Consider the following 16457-nt stretch of genomic DNA (forward strand, 5'->3'; position numbering starts at 1 on the left):
GTGATTGACAGACATATTGGACGGGCATGATTTGGGGAAAAAGCCAGGGTTCCTAAATTCAGCCCTGAGGAATGGGTTTGGTGGGTAATCTATAAGTTTCCCAACGGCAGGGTGCCACCAGGACTCTAACAATACGTGGCTCTATTATGGGCTGGGCAAGGGGCAGACTTCTTGGGTTGCTTCCTGATGAATGCCTTCACTAATCTCCAAGCATTCTCCCTCAGGTAGAGAACGGGAGGGAACAGGGAAGGTGGGAGTGTGATGATGTCAGGCTTCTTGTGTGAACTAGTTGGAGATGTGCCTCTCGGGGCAGGGGAATTGAAAGTGCATTGGATCCACAACCAGCAGGGGGTGAGGGCTGAGCTACCCATAAATGGGTCGGAGATTTGGAAATATTGTGGTAAAAAAGATCGGGAGAGGCAATCAATCGATCGATCGATCGGTCGCATGTATTGAGCATTTATTCTATGCTCACTTGGGATAAAGCCGGGAACGAGGAAGACAATTGAGGGTAGGAGGCAATCCCATCTAGGTATCTGGATAGAAGTGGCTCTTAGTGTGACCCCTAGCTACGAAGACTTCCAGGTAAATTCCTTTTGAGGCTGAGCTAAAGGTTGAATTAAAAGCAGAGAGTAACTTCTATTAATGAGCTTCCTTAAGAGAAGCAGCGTGGCTCAGTGAAAAGAGCGTGGGCTTGGGAGTCAGAGGTCATAGGTTCAAATCCCGGCTCAGCCACTTGTCAGCTGTGTGACTTTGGAGAAGTCACTTAACTTCTCTGTGCCTCAGTTGCCCCACCTGCAAAATGCGGATGAAAACTGTGAGCCCCACGAGGGACAGCCCGATCACCTTGTGTCCTCTCCAGTGCTTAGCACAGTGCTTTGCACATAGTAAGCACTTAACAAATGCCATCATTATTATTATCATAAGGCAAATGGGCTAGAAGATGTGTAACTGCAGCCTGGTCTGGCAGGGGAAAGGGAGCTGAAGTTAATTCATTATGAATGTCATTTCTGGAAACAAAAATAGACAAGATTATATGGCAGAGGACAACGAGAATTTGGTCATGGTGGGTCAAATTTTAAAAACTCAAGAATGCCATGAGTGTAGAAATGACCTAAAATGACCCGAAATCTCAACAACCCCAAAGATGCCCTACTTTGAAAAAAATGGTTACTCGTATAACATTTGTACAAGTACAAGCTACTCAGAAAGAAACCAACACCCTGCAAAACTGAGGTGAAGTCACCCTCAAACCTGAGTACCTTACCTAACACAGGAAACACTACAATTGCATATTTGTGAAAAAGAGATTAGATCCAATGTTTTATATATATATAAAGCATATATATGGTATATTGTACATTGTGCATATATTATATATATATATATGTATTTAGGAAGAGAGCAGTTCAGATGGGAATATTAAACTAATATTAAACAATCTAAATAAAGCTGTATCGCCTAAGAACTAGAGTTTGCAAGACAGGGAGTCCAGAGACATATTGATTTGAGGAGAATATCTATTAGAAGACTTGAACAGACATTGATTCAAATTTGCAAAGATGAACAAAAATAAATCAAATTCCAATAGTTGTTAGGAGGGGGGAATTCTCTATTTAAGGAAAGGAGTCAGCAAGTGCTTTAGAAATAGAACCAAACAGAATGCCAGCGATTACTAACATCTCAGCTTCCCAGGGGCACGGAAGACTTACAGAAGACTTTGGGCGTGCCTAACTTACTGCAAAATGCCTTCCAATCTGGGCATTAGGAACAATGACAGGGAGCCGGGCAAGATTTTGGGAAAGGAATAGGGTTGGGAGAGGGGCAGAAACACAGGACACAGAACAGGGATTTGTATTAGTTGAAAATATATATGAAGATTTTTTAAAAATCAACATCACTATATAAATCAGAAACATTTTCAAACATTTTTCATTCTTTGCGTAAAATACTATTTCATATAAGGTGGGTTTTGCTAAGACAGATGATATACCCGTGAGAGTTGGGAGAGTTAAAGGAGGCAAAAAGTAGAGAAGCAGTGTGGCTCAGTGGAAAGAGCACGGGCTTTGGAGTCGGGGTCATGAGTTCGAATCCCAGCTCTGCCACTTGTCAGCTGTGTGACTGTGGGCAAGTCCCTTCACTTCTCTGTGCCTCAGTTACCTCATCTGTAAAATGGGGATTAAGACTGTGAGCCCCACGTGGGACAACCTGATTCCCCTGTGTCTACCCCAGCGCTTAGAACAGTGCTCTGCACATAGTAAGCGCTTACCAAATACCAACATTATTATGAAAACGAAAAGCGGAGTCCCAGTGAAAGCAAAGAAGAAAATAAAAGGTTCAGCTACTAATATGGAAAAAGCAGCTACTCCTTATTTAATCAAATTTCCAGTTAGTTAAGAACGGTATTTAATAAGGGCTTACTGTGTTCTGAGAATGTGCTAGGTTCAAGATAATCAGGTCAGACAGAGTCCCTGCCCTAATGGAACTCCCAGTCAAAGAGGAAGAGAGAGTGAGTATCTTTCCCCCATTTTACAGATGACGAAACTGAGGCCCAGAGAGGTTAAGTGACTAGCCTTAACTGCGGAGAAGGAGAAGTGGATGGGTACATGGTTTGAGCTCTCCATACTTGGGCTTCCCTAATTAAGTATTCCTTTCCCCAACTCCCTCTCCCTTCTGCTTCGCCTATGCCCATGGATCCGTACCCATTAAGCACAGGAAATTCACTTCACACCACTTAGGTCATATTCTTGATTTATTCATTTACATTCATATCTGTCTCCCCTTCTATACTGGAAGCTCCTTGAAGACAGGGATCATGTCTACCGAATCCACTGCATTGTGTCCTCCCAAGTGCTTAGTACAATGCTCTGCACACGGTAAGCGCTCAATAAATATCACTGATTAACGCTAAGGCATCCAAGGCAATATGTACAAGAAGCACTTCGGGTATGGTGAGTGTACAGTTGTGGAGGTGGCACAGAAATGGCGACTTTGTGGTTGGAGAGAAAGGATAACCGATAGTGTTTTGAGACCTCTTCGTCTCCCTCCGTTAGGAGTGCCTTCTGCTTGAAACCACGACCATTTTCCTGAAGAGGATAAAGACGAGTTCTCGTTTTCCCCCAGAAATTGGTCATGAACTGTTCCTGTAGCCCATAACCAGGGAATGACAACCGAGAGGGACAACGACCAAACCTCTTGTACATGTTGCAATCACAAATGATTATTTGCACATCAGGTTGAGCCTGTTGGAGATGGCAGTACTGTTCTGATCCATCACTGACTCAGACCAACGTCTGAGGCGCGTATGTTCGGTTAGTTTACGGGTGCCCTGGGAGTTGGGCGAATTATTCCATTGTGCATTATTCCAATGTGCATATTCATGATATTCATGAGGGCTCAGAGTAGCATTCACCACCTCGCTCTCTCCCTTTCAATCTGCCAGAGCACAGCCATTCCCATCCGCAAAGCCCTCCTGAAATCCCACCTCATCCGAAAGGTCTCTCTCTGATCATTTTCTCCCACCCCAGGTCATATCATCCCCACAGCCACCCTTAGCGTCTATGTCTCTTCCAAATCACATCAATTAATCCATCAGTGGTATTTATTGAGGGTGTACTGTGTGCAGAGAACTGTTAAAAATGCTTGGGAGAGTATATGATACAACAGAGCTGGTAGTCACGTACCCTGCCCCCAGAGAGTTTACAATCTAGACGGGGAGATATACACCACCATTATCTTCTATACCCCTATTTGTCCTCACATTTTAAAATGATAGATATCTGCCTGTCTCCCCCATTGGATTGAAAGAATTGGCAGGCAGGGACTGTTATCTTTTACTTTCATTATACTCTCCAATCAATCCATGTTACTTATTGTGTGCTTAGTGAGTAAAGAGCACTGTACTAAATGCTTGGGAGAGTACAATCCCTGCCCTGAAGGAACTCTTCCAAGCATTTCATACGGTGCTCTGCGTGCTGTAGACACTCGATAAATACTACCGGCTTATCTCTAACCTTGTACATAGAAGCCTGCCTCATACCTCACGCTAGGCTGTTCTAGATGGACTGGTAATGACAATATAATAATAACTGTTATGTGCTTACTATGTGCCAGGCCCTGCACTAAGTGCTGGGGCGGATACTAGCAAATCGGGTTGGAGCAGTCTCTTTCCCATGTGGGGCTCACAATCGTAGTCCCCATTTTACAGATGAGGTAACTGAGACACAGAGAAGTTAAGTAACTTGCCCAAGGTCACACAGTGGTGGCCAGATAGCCAGGGTTTGTAGTGAATGGACTCCTCTTTTTAGTTCTGCCACTCACAGGGAGAGACTTCATAAAGCCCTCAGCTGGACTGTGGTAGAAGGCAGTGTGTGTTTGAGCCTGTGCTACTTCCTCCGCTTCTGGGGACACTTGGATAGTCGATGAGACGTTCCACTCCTCCTCCCAGGAGGCTGAGTTCACACCTCCTCTTGTGAAATGGGAGGATGCTTTCTCAGCAGAGAGGGGCATCTGACTTTGGTGGCTGTACCCTTTCCTCCTTGGCAGAGGAGTCCAAAATTTCCTCTGGTCCAGCAGCAATGGTTATTCAACCAGCTCTTGACTGCTGGTAATTGTCTCTGAGAGAAAATTAGGCACTCCGGGAGGTAACGATGCTGCTTCAGTTCCTAATGAATTGGCTCCAAAGCACTAAGAATGCTCCAAGGGCTTGAAGCAATCGAAGGCTTGCTCGGGGCACCGGCTAGCCACAGTTGGAGGCCTTCAGAAAGGGCCAACCAGGGAAATGGGGAAAGAAGGATAAAGGGCTAACAAGGCAATGATTTAATGTTATACCTAAGGAAGGAGGATCAGACTATAGCCTGAAGTGGAAGATTAATTTGCTTCCCTCTAGCCGGTGACTTCCAACATGCCCAACAGCCGGCTTTCAGTACAGCTCCAAAATATAATCTCCCACCCAGAGCTATACCATGGTGTGCGTGAGAGCAAGGTGGAAGAGATTATCCACTCAGGAGTGAGGGACTGGGGCTGTAATTGCTGCTGACAACGCACCTTTGGGCAGTTCTGGTCTTGGAGAACTGGTCTTGGAGAGAGAGGCCAAGCAAAGGCTGGAGGTGGTCTGCCCCGCGCAATGACCCTGTGCCCGTGAGGGCAGTCTCCTCCGAAGGTTATCTTTGCTCTCATTGAGCTAACGGTTCTCCCTGGGAATTAATTGCTCATTAACAGGTTCTGGGGGATTGGGACATTAGATTAACAGATTTAATTATTATTACCCCTGGTATCGATAATAAGCGTTTGCAAAGCACTTTATTACTCTCAGATGCTACACAGTGACTTTATTCGTTATTTCTCAATCAATTAACCGGTGCTTACTGGGTGCAGGGCTCTGTATGGAGCGCTTGGGAGAGTGCAATATTGCAGAGTTGGTCGACATGTTCCCTGCCCACATTTCTCACTATAACCCAGGAAGTTACGTTAGAACTGCTGTAGTCCTTGTGCAGATGAAGCAAACCATGGCACGCAGGTGGTGACAGAGTCATATAAATTCACATTTTAAGTGAGCTGAGATTGGAGGGTTGGGATTTACGTTCTCTGATTATTCAAACCACTGTTTAATTAGCTGAGTCACCCTGCTATTGATATGACAGGGCAATAGTGCGAATGAATCTTCTCAGCCACATCCATCAGTCAATCTATAGTATGTACTGAGTGCTTACTATGGGCAGAGCACTGTATTAAGTGCTTGGAGGAGTACAGTATAACGGAATTAGCAGACAAGTTCCCTGCCCATAATGAGTTTATAGTCTAGAGGGGGAGATAGACATTAATATGAAATAATCTAGCCACATCTACACATGCAAAGGATTTCACCTTTGGGATCCCCATTTTAGAAACTGGAGAGCATTCCCAAGGTTTCCTTCACTTGCACCACAGTACCACACTTCTCTGGGCTTCTGTTACCTCATCTGTAAAATGGGGATTAAGACTGCGAGCCCCATGTGAGACATGGACAGTGTCCAAACTGACTAGGATGTATCTACCCCAGTACTTAGAACAATGCCTGGAATACAGTAAGCACTTAATGAATACTTTAAAAAACATTTTTTTAAAGTACCAGTTCTACTTATGCTCAAGGAAAAGTAGAAAAACACATGACAATTTAAGGAAATATCCATACAAGAGACTATTGTATTTTGAAAATGTTCTCAAGTGGACTGACTCTTACAATTTTTAAAGACCAATTTGGAGACAGATAATCCTTGGCTACATTCACATCCATCTATAGCTTGAAATCCTTGGCGTCTCCATGGCCAGTGGTTGAGAGGTCTATAGATACAAAATCAACTAAGCTTATTTACTGGGCGCTTGCTGTATGCAGAGACTGTACTTAATGCTTTAGGAGAGTACAGTATAACAGAGTTGGTAGACAAGTTCCCTACCCACAAGGAATTTACAATCTAGAGGAAGGGACCTACAGTCTAGAGGGGAAAGTTGACCATTTTGGATTATCTTTTTCTGTTTTCTATGATTTGTTGTTGTCTTATGCCTCGGAGTCATGTCCGACCCATAGCGACACCGTGGATGCATCTCTTCCGGAATGCCCCACCTCCATCTGCAATCATTCAGGGAGTGTATCCACAGAGTTTTCTTGGTGCAAAGACAGAAGCGGTTTACCACTGCCTCCTTCCACGCGGTAAACCTGAGTCTCTGCCCTCGATTCTCTCCCATGCCGCTGCTGCCCAGCACAGGTGAGATTTGACTTTTGGCAGAATGCCTTCCACTCGCTAGCCACTGCCCAAACTAAGAATGAGAGGGATGTGCCTCTGCTTGACTCTCCCTCCCATAGTTGAGACTCATAAATGCTGGAAACTCTCCAGATGCGACCCTGAGAGGTGTTTCTGTGATTTCAAAGTTGAATTTTGTTATTGTTATTTAGATTTTTGTGGGATCTTAGTTGTTTTCATTCCAGTGATCAACTGTGGAACCACCTTTGATGTGGGTTGGGAGAGAGGTGAGGAGAGGGGAGAGAGAGCAGAGACCTCAATGCCTCTGCCTCCAAACAGCCCACTGCAGAAAGGAGGACAAAGGAGGGATTTAACTGGAAAATCAGTGGCATTTTTGAGCACTTACTGTGCAGAGGGTGCTGTGCTAAGCACTTGGGAGAGTACAGTACAGCTGAATCAGCAGACATGATTGCTGCCCAAGGAGTTTACAGTCTAGAGGAGTTTACAGTCTAGAGGGAGAGACAGACATTAATATAAATAAACTACTGATATAGACATAAATGCTACGGGGCTGAGGTTGAGGTAAATAACAAGTGCATAAAGGGTGAATCATAGTAATAATAATAATAATAGTCATGGTATTTGCTAAGTACTATGTACCAAGCACTCTATTAAACACTGGATTAGACACAAGATCAGCAGGTCCCACTTAGGGCTCACATTCTAAGTAGGAGGGAGAACGGGTATTGAATCCCCATTTTGCGGAAGAGGGAACTGAGGCACAGAGAAGTTATGTGATGTGCTCACTTAAGTCACACAGCAGGTACGTGCCAAAGCCAGAATTAAAGCCCACATCCTCTGACTCCAAGATCCATGCTCTTTGATATGGCAAATTGGGGAAGTAATGGACATAAGAATGGAAGATTTTTAAAAGTACTCTGGGTGGTGACCCGTGAACGTGGTATCTGGTATCAAGAAAACGCAGGAAGAGAGAGAAGTGGGTATCCAGAGAACACAAGTAGAGAGTGCTGAAGAGCCAGAATTGAGTAGAGAATTTGAAGTGGATAAAAAGACTGGGAGGATGCAAATGTCACTTATCATTTGGGTCTCTCTGTAAATTAATCATGATTTTTGTTTAGCACTTTGTGACAAGCACTGTTCTAAGTCCTGGGGTAGATACCAGTTTATTAGGTATCTAATAAACAATCCCTATCCCACATGGGACTCACAGTTTAAGTAATGGCATATTTGGGCTATTTTAAGGACCTGACATTTTCTGAAAGATGAATAGCATGTTTGGAAGATTGTGATGCTTTTTCCATGATTTCGTGTATGTGCGGTGCTGGGGGAGGTGTAAGTAAATGCCATTTTCTGATTTGGTTCATTAACAGTACTCTATGAATATTCAGCTAGGGAATGTCTTCTTAATGTATTAGTCTGATTGCTTTAATTACATAGAGATTCTGTTACTCCTAATATCGTTTGCAAATGTAATTGCTTATTTAATGCAATGGATATGCATGTTTTGTCGCTAGTGACAGTCATTAGCGCCATGCATAGTTGTCCTTCGCGTTCAAAGACGAAGTCATTGCTGATGAAGTATGACTGTTCCACCCACACCTAATAATAACTGTGGTATTTGTTAAGTGCTGACAAAGTTCCAAACCCGGTGCTAAGCTCTGGGGAAGAAACAATACAATTTGATCAGTCGCTATCCCACTCGGGCTCACAGTCCCCATTTCACACATGAGGAAACTGAGGTCCGGAGAAGTTAAGTGACTTGCCCAGGGGTGTCCAGAAGGTAAGTGATGGAGTGGAGATTAGAACCCAGATCTCCCAAGTCCCAGCCTAATGCTTTTGCCACTAAGCTACACTACTCATCCCTAAGATTTTTCTTTGTAGTATGAGGTTGTTTGCTGATTGCAGCGCCTGACACTATTTTAGTTTTTGACTCACTGTCACGATCTTCTCAAAGCTTCTGATGCAAAGAGCCATTCCTGTCTTGATTGCAATGTGCCAAACTGGTCTGTCTGCCATAATTGTCTCCCAGCTTTCAGCTGTGAGGTCAAGTTGTCTGAAACAGCCCTCTACAGCATCCTTCAAACATTTCCCATGACTCTTTGCTTTGGGTTGTCCCATTTTAGCTCACCGTAGAACAGCTGTTTGGGTGTTCTACAGTCATCCATTTTCTGTACATGTCCTGCCCAGCCAAGCAGTAATGAGATGAACATGACTTCCTATGGCTTGTGGCAAAAAGTAGCAGAAATTAACCTAGAATCCAGGCTTTCTGACGCCTACAATTCCATCATTAGAGTCCAGCATTTCATGAGCACTTGCCGTGCAGAGTACTGTACCAGGTACGTGAAGAATGCAGTAGAAGTTAAAGACAGAGTCCCTGCCCTCAAATAACTTGCGAACTAATGGCCTCTTCGTTTGCTTTTTAAAAGTGAAACAAAAATGGAAGTAAAGTTCCCATTTAGTACCCTTCTTCCAAAAACAACAGAGTGGTCAACGGGTGGGCTGAAGGGAAGAGGATATATCAGGATAGAAAGTTTCTCTTCAAACCTACCATGCTAAGGACCAAAGATGCAAAGAGAATGGACTGCTTCAGCTAATAAGCTCAGTTGGGGCACCATACGGTGTGGATTCAGCTTGTCGGGGAGAATGACTAGAGGTGAGCCCTAATTGGATCAATCAATCAATCATATTTATTGAGTGCTTATCGGGAAAGGAAATGGGAAAGCCATCAATAACTGCCACTTGAGCAACTCAGGGAAATCTGAGATTCACAAAATGGAATTAGGCTCCAGAGAGGGACTTTGAAAACAGTATCGCCAGAGAGGGATTAGTGGGATTCTCTTGACAGCTGGAGGTGATTCAGAATGAAGAACATGGCAAACTCAAGCAACATGCAAGGACAAATAAAGAAAAAGGGTGGATGAAAGGTTCAGAAGTGTCCTGAACGAACCTCATCCGACTAGAAAATGGAGAATCCTCAAGGGGAAGGTGTAGTGACTGGGAGGATTTTTCCAGGGGAAAAAATTCATCTAGCCCCACACCTGCATGGGTATAGCCTCATCTTCAGTGCAGATCAAGAAGAAGAAGGTGTAGAAATAGCTTTTATTGAGTACCCACTGGCGCAATGCACTGTTCTAAGCATTTGGGAAAGTACAAACCAGAAAAGTGACCCATTCCTTTCCCACGAGGAGCTTATGCTCTAATGAAGGAGACAGATACATACTTACAAGAGTAAGAAAAGTAAATAATTGAATATACAGTTATATAAACATATACTCTTTATACACACACACATACATATACACATATATATACAAATGAAAGTGGTGAGGATGGGTGGCAATAATTTCACAAGTGAGGGAGGTGAGTAGTGGGTTACATGATGTGGTGTGCTGGGAACTAATCGAGGAAGGCTGGTTAGAGGAGGTAGAACTTCGGAAGGGTTTTGAGTATGGGAAGAGCTATGGTCTGTCAGGCTTGAGGAGGGAAGGAACTGCAGATCCGGGAATAGTTGGGAGGGGATGGAGGTGGGAGAGGTTAGAGTTTGGAAGAGATTGGAAAGCCTCACTTGATCAGGTGATCATTGCACATGGACACTGGGAGTGAGGATAAACCTGAGTCTGAGTAGCTGGTCTAGTGTGCTCCGCCTGGCTTTGAACACAGAGGGATCTGAGGTCCCTGGAGGCTCAGAAACATGCTCTGCCTATAATAAGTCCTCAGTAAATATCACTGATTGATTGATGTTTTGGTTTCACACAAAGAAGTGAATCCACAGAACAGAAGTGTTAGCCTACCTGGAGACCCACTTAATGAACAAAAACATCTTGTCGATCAAGCCAGAGTACTTCACTGCAGAGTTTAGTGAAGTGCTTGGCACACAGTGAGCGCTTATCAAATACCACAATTGTGATTATTGAAGAGGTTTCTCCTTCATGGTATTTCAGCTGTCTGACGAGCCAGTCCAACTCTGGCAGCAGCTCAGGACAAGCAAAGACAAACTCGGAGCTTTTGAAGGAGATCTGAGCGTCTCGAAGGGGCAAAGTCGGCTCGGGTTTCTGTCCCGCTTACAAATGCCCTTGGATGGGAAGCCGGCAGGATGGCAGCCTCCATTTAGGGTTTTCAGAAAGGCCGAGGGAGAGGAGAGTATCTTCTGGTAGTAGTTAAACCCCCATGTACCTGGTGAGAGCTCAAAGATCCCTCTCCCCACAAGACTTTTACACCACTTGGCCCATTTTTAATTAAAAAAAATGACATCAACCACAATCCCCAAACTCTAGGGAATCACAACGACAGCCAGATAATAAGCCAATCGGCAGTTAACATCCTGGCAGAGTTCTTCTCTTTATTTTTCTGAATGTAATAACAGCTCCAGACTTTTATTTTTATTTTACGTTTAGTGACAAATAAATTGTCAGTATGGAACTTCGCAGTGCTTTTTAGCTTTTCTTAGAAATGTAAACTGCTTGAGGGGAAGGGCTATAATTTTAGACCAGAAAATGCATGCCAGATGTTATTTTTAATGTTTTACTGACCCGCCCAAGGATATACGTCTCGGTGACAATATCACGTTCTGATTCTCATTGCAAAACCATTGAGACGATGAATCCGGGGCTCTCTTGGGTTTAGCTTCCTGCGTGTTTCCTCATCTCAGTGCTCTTTATGCACATCTCCATTGATGAAAAGAAAACACCAATTAGATAACATCCCTGTTATTATAGAGCAAAACACAAGCCATGTATGGGAAAAAGACGCCTTCTTGCTCAAAACCAACATTCTACCCTGGAGTGGTTATTGGTTATCCATCACACGCTTTTTTGCCTCTTCTCCATCTCACTCTATAAATATGTCCAGTTCCTGTTAATTTGTTTACATCCTTCCTTCCATCTTTATAGTGTCACGGGTTAAAGGAGGAGGAGGAGGAGGAGGAGGAGGAGGAGGAAAATGACGCTTAGCAGGAGAGAAGAGAAAGGCCGAAAAAATGTAGGAAAAGATAAACAGGAAATGGTGACCGAGGAGGGGAGAGAAAGACAGCTCCGGAAATCTGACAGCTAATCTCAGCTGTGCAGCTGGAGTGCTGTGTGTCATCTGGAATGTCACCCTCTCTGAGTCCCAGTGCCTGGACTATTAAATAAAGCAGCTCTTCGGAATCAAGGCAATATGGACAACAGTTAAAAGGGGTCATTTACCAAACTGCTGACTGTAATAGTTCATTCACTTCACAAGGAGAATCATTTTCTCCTCAGTCTGTCATTGGGTGAGATCCGTCGTTAGGAGATTGGAAAGAGGAAGTGATGAATGAGTCGCGAGGAAGTTCATTGAAAAAAATTATATGGGAGGAATGATGCCATGGAATGAAATGAAAGGGGGAGAGGGAAAGCATAATGAAAAGGGGAAATGAAGTCATTGTATCCTGATAATAATCAGTTCTAGTATCAAACTGCAGGCAGAGAGGAAACAGGGATTTTACAGGATGAGTTTTTTGTGGGGGTCGGGGGAAGACAGAGAATGTGAAACACCCTCTTACCAAAGATGAGGAGGGTGAAGTGTCAAGGTCGAAGCACGGTCAAGGCGTCTTGGCTTCCATCTGTGTTGGAAGGAATGATCCTTTGCACCTCTATGGGAATATAATAACAGTAATAGTATTTGTTAAGCACTTAGTATGTATCAAACAATGTTCTAAGTGCTGGGGTAGGTGGATACAAACTAATGAGTTTGGACACAGTCCCTGTCCCATATGGGGTTCCCAACCTTATTCCCCATTTTACAGATGAGGTAAGTGAGGTTAGGTGACTAGCCCAAGCTCACGCAGACGCCAAGTGGCGGAGCTCAGATTAGAACCTAGGTCCTTCTGACTCCCAGGCTCCTACTCTATTCTCTAGGCCAAGCTGCTTCTCACGCCTACTGAATCCATGAGCCATGTGCGTGTAGGGCACAGGAAAAGAAGATGATCCATTATCTGCCTAAAACACATCTATTTAAGGATGCTCTCTATTGATATGCAACACATTTGGTGCCAAAACGTGCAGTGGTTTTACCTAGGATGACAAGTAAGAAGTGGTAGTGCAAAGCATTGTTCCAAACACTTAGGAACGTCAAACAGAGATGACGACACACTCTCTGCCCGCTACAAGCTGAGACTCTAACGGGAGACGTAAAAATATTTATAGTGAACAGTGGAGGAAGAGAACCAAAAGTCAAGCAGTGATGTCAATGGCATCTGAAATCAGGAGGTGGAAGGCTGAGTGCCCCGGATTCTGGGGTAAACTGGCAGGTTGAGGGTTATTCATGTCCCTAGGATTGCTCTGCCATTTGGGGTCCCCCTGGGTGACTGGATATCACTCTTGATGCCCCTACCCAAGCTGAACTCCGCTTCACTCTTTTTCCAATTACCTTTCTTTCATTCAGAAAACCCCAGGGCAGCTTTAGACAAGGCTCGGTTCACGTCTTGATTTGCTTGAATGCTCAATGGACAGGTTGTTCCTACTGAGGCTAACTTTAATCATTATTTAAAAGTCCAGATTGGTCAAAAAACCTGGGCAAGGTACCTTCCAACATAGTCCAGCCTCTTATTGCTCCATTAGCCCTGCTTCCAGTGATCCAAACATGTCCACATCCCAGTCAGGTGGGATAACCGGCTCTTTTCTGTAATCGGAACGAGGATGACGATCGTGGAGTCTCTGAAATTGATGGAAGAGCACCGGTCAGGTGACTTCAGGATTGAGATCCTGTGCGAAGCAGTGGTGCTAATGGCTGACTAAACGTCTCTTGTCCTCTCACCCTTGCTCATCAGGTTCCTGTTGAGGCATGGAGTGCAACGAGAGAGTCGGAGGGCAGGAGTGCAGCACAAAGTAAAGCACACGCAGGGTTTTTTTTAATACGCAGCATCCGTTTACAACTATACTGATTAAAGCACAGTACCATAACGAACAACTTGCACAAAACTCCAGCGTGGAAAAGACTGGATCCAATCAACAATTCATACTGGGTGAGAGAAGCAGCATGGCCTGGTAGATGGAGAGCGGGCCTGGGAGTCAGAAGAGCCTGCGTTCTAATCCCGGCTCCTCCACCCGTCTGCTTTGTGAACCTGAGAAAGTCACTTGATTCCTCCATGCCTAGGTTACATTATCTGTAAAATGGGGATTAGGTCTGTGAGTCCCATGTGAGACATGGACTGCGTCCAACCTGATTAGCTTGTACCTACCCCAGTGCAGTGCCTGGCACATAGTAAGCACTAAAAAAAATCATTCAAAACAAACAAAAACAAAACAAACATTCTACCAACAGATCCGGATCTAATGCCCACATCTCCTGATTCCCAGATCCAAGTGTTTTCCACAGACTGGAACCTAGAATACACTTTGTCTCCCTCTGCATTCCTGCTTACCTCAGGTGATATGAACAGGCACATCACTCTGTTTTCTGCATTCCTCTCAGGCTGACCCATCCGTAAACTGAAGGAAAATCAGTTCAGTCCCTGACTCGAGCCCCTTTGGAAGTGGGAGATTTATTTAATATAGTTTTTTTTTGGCAAGAAGAAAACATGCAGATCAAAGATGAGAGATTTCCAAAGCAGTCAACTTCTAGATTTGGTACAAAATTGACAACTTTTGCCAAAATGGAAAAAAATCAGGGGGATTTATGGACCAACTTTTGGCCGGGGGTAAAGCAACAAGATTTTTGTGGGGAGCCTATGCTTCTTCTCGTCCCAAGACTGTGGGTATAATTAGGCTTTGAAGAGGTTAAGCCTTATGGAGAGAGAGAGGACAAACAGTCTTTTAAAATGCAAAAAGATTGAAAATGAGCAAAAGACTTAATTTGAAAGCAGTGTATGGTACAGATCAGTTCTGAAAAACTCTTACCTTTCTCCTCCCTTCTTTGAAGAGTTTGAGGGTTTTACCCAGCATGGAACAAACTTCCCCAGATGTAAAGGGAATTCAGTCTGTGGAAGGAAGCAGTGGGATGGGAGAAGAGTTGTTATTCACCTGCCTTACTACAGCTTTTGTAAATGAAAAAAATTGAAGTCGAGAAGAAAGATTTCCTGGCCTCAACAAAAGCATTAAGATGAATGTAACTCATGCTTGCCACACTTATCCAAGAGAGACCGGCAGTGTTTTGCTGAAACTTTCACAGGCTATAGAAAGTCCTTAGGAAAGTAAATGGCTCAACATCTCTGTGTCATCAGCTGTTTCCTCTTCCAAAAAAAAAAATGATACAAAGTGCCAAGTCAGACAGAGTGGCAGAGGGTCATAATGGAATTGCCTGGGCCTGGAAGTCAGAAGACCCATGTCCTAATTACAGCTCTACTCTTGGCCTGTTGGGTGACCTTGAACAAGTGACTCAAATTCTCTGTGCCTCAGTTTCCTCCTCTGTGAAAAGGGACAAGCTATTTGCTCATCTCCTGAACCTCTTAGATTGGGAGGCCCATGTTCCACAAGGACTATGTATAATCCGATCATCTGGTCTCCTGATCATCACCTCAGCATGCAGTACAGTGCTTGACATCTAGCAGGAGCTTAATAAAACCCATGGTTTGATAGAGACATTAAGAGGCCAGTGAGATGGAATTTCTAAATCCATTTACAGTCGTACTCCGGGGCGGAAACACTGCCACTGTGTCCTGGAAATGGTGGAGAAGTTCTCGGTAGAAGCAAGATAGAAGATAGAAGTTCTGCCTCTTGTCTGCTATGTGACCTTGGGCAAGTCACCTAATTTTTCTCTGCTTTAAGTTACATCATTTGTAAAATGGAGATTCAGACTGTGAACCCCATGTGGGACATGGACTGCATCCAACCTGATTACCTAGTATCTACTCCAGTGCTTAGTATAGTATCTGGCACACAGTAAGCACTTAACAAATATCATTTAAAAAAAAAGGATTGCAGGATTTCATTCTTCAGATGAGTCCTACTGACTTATACAGCTGGAATGTCCCGGCTCCCTTCATCTGCTAAGGTCTGGACACTTTTTTTCCATTATTGAAATCTCTACTTATTTCCCACCACCCCCAGGAAGCCTTCCAGGATATGTGAAGACTGGTTATCACTCATCATCCCTTAGATGTTTTGTTTCCCACCCTTTCCCACAGAAGCCATTATAAGGATGGTTAACAATAATAATAATTGTGATGTTTGTTTAGCACTTATTATGTGTCGTGTTATATCAAGCCATGGGGCTGATTCAAGCTTGACGTATCATACACAGTCTCTGTACCTCATCAGACTCATTCAGTCAATCAATCCATGACATTTATTGAGTACTTACTGTGTGCAGAGCACTGTACTAAGTGCTTAGGAGAGTAAAATGCAATGGAGTTGGTAGACCATTCCCTGCCCTTAAGAGACTTACAAGTCTAGAGGGGGATACACATATTTTAAAAAAATTATGGATATGCATATAAGTGCCAAAGGGCTGAGGTGGAATGAATATCAAGTCTTTAAAGGGTACAGATCCAAGTGCAAAGCTGACCCAGAAGGAAGAGGGAGTTGGGGGGAAGAGGGCTTAAAGAAGGAAGACCTTTTGTAGGAGATGAGATTTTAATAAGGTTTTGAAAGCGGGGAGAATGGTGGTCTGTCACATCTGAAGGAGAAGGGATCTCCAGGCCAGAAGGAGGATGTGGCCGAGCGGTCGGTGGTGAGATAGATGAGACTGAGGTACAGTGAGTAAGTTGGCATCAGAGGAGCAAAGTGCGCTGACTTGGTTGTGATAGGAAATCAGCAAAGT

General features: G+C 44.0%; 1 long non-coding RNA gene across 1 annotated transcript; it reads right to left on the reverse strand.

The window, feature by feature from the left end:
- Positions 1 to 12267: 12267 nt before the first annotated feature.
- Positions 12268 to 14676, reverse strand: LOC103167485. The gene is made up of 3 exons (XR_485160.3): positions 14597 to 14676; positions 13283 to 13414; positions 12268 to 12351 (listed from the first exon to the last, which is right to left on the reverse strand). It is a non-coding gene; the product is annotated as an uncharacterized LOC103167485 (long non-coding RNA).
- Positions 14677 to 16457: the final 1781 nt, after the last annotated feature.

Source organism: Ornithorhynchus anatinus, chromosome 4 (assembly GCF_004115215.2).
Source record: "Ornithorhynchus anatinus isolate Pmale09 chromosome 4, mOrnAna1.pri.v4, whole genome shotgun sequence".
NCBI classification, from domain to species: Eukaryota; Metazoa; Chordata; class Mammalia; order Monotremata; family Ornithorhynchidae; genus Ornithorhynchus; species Ornithorhynchus anatinus.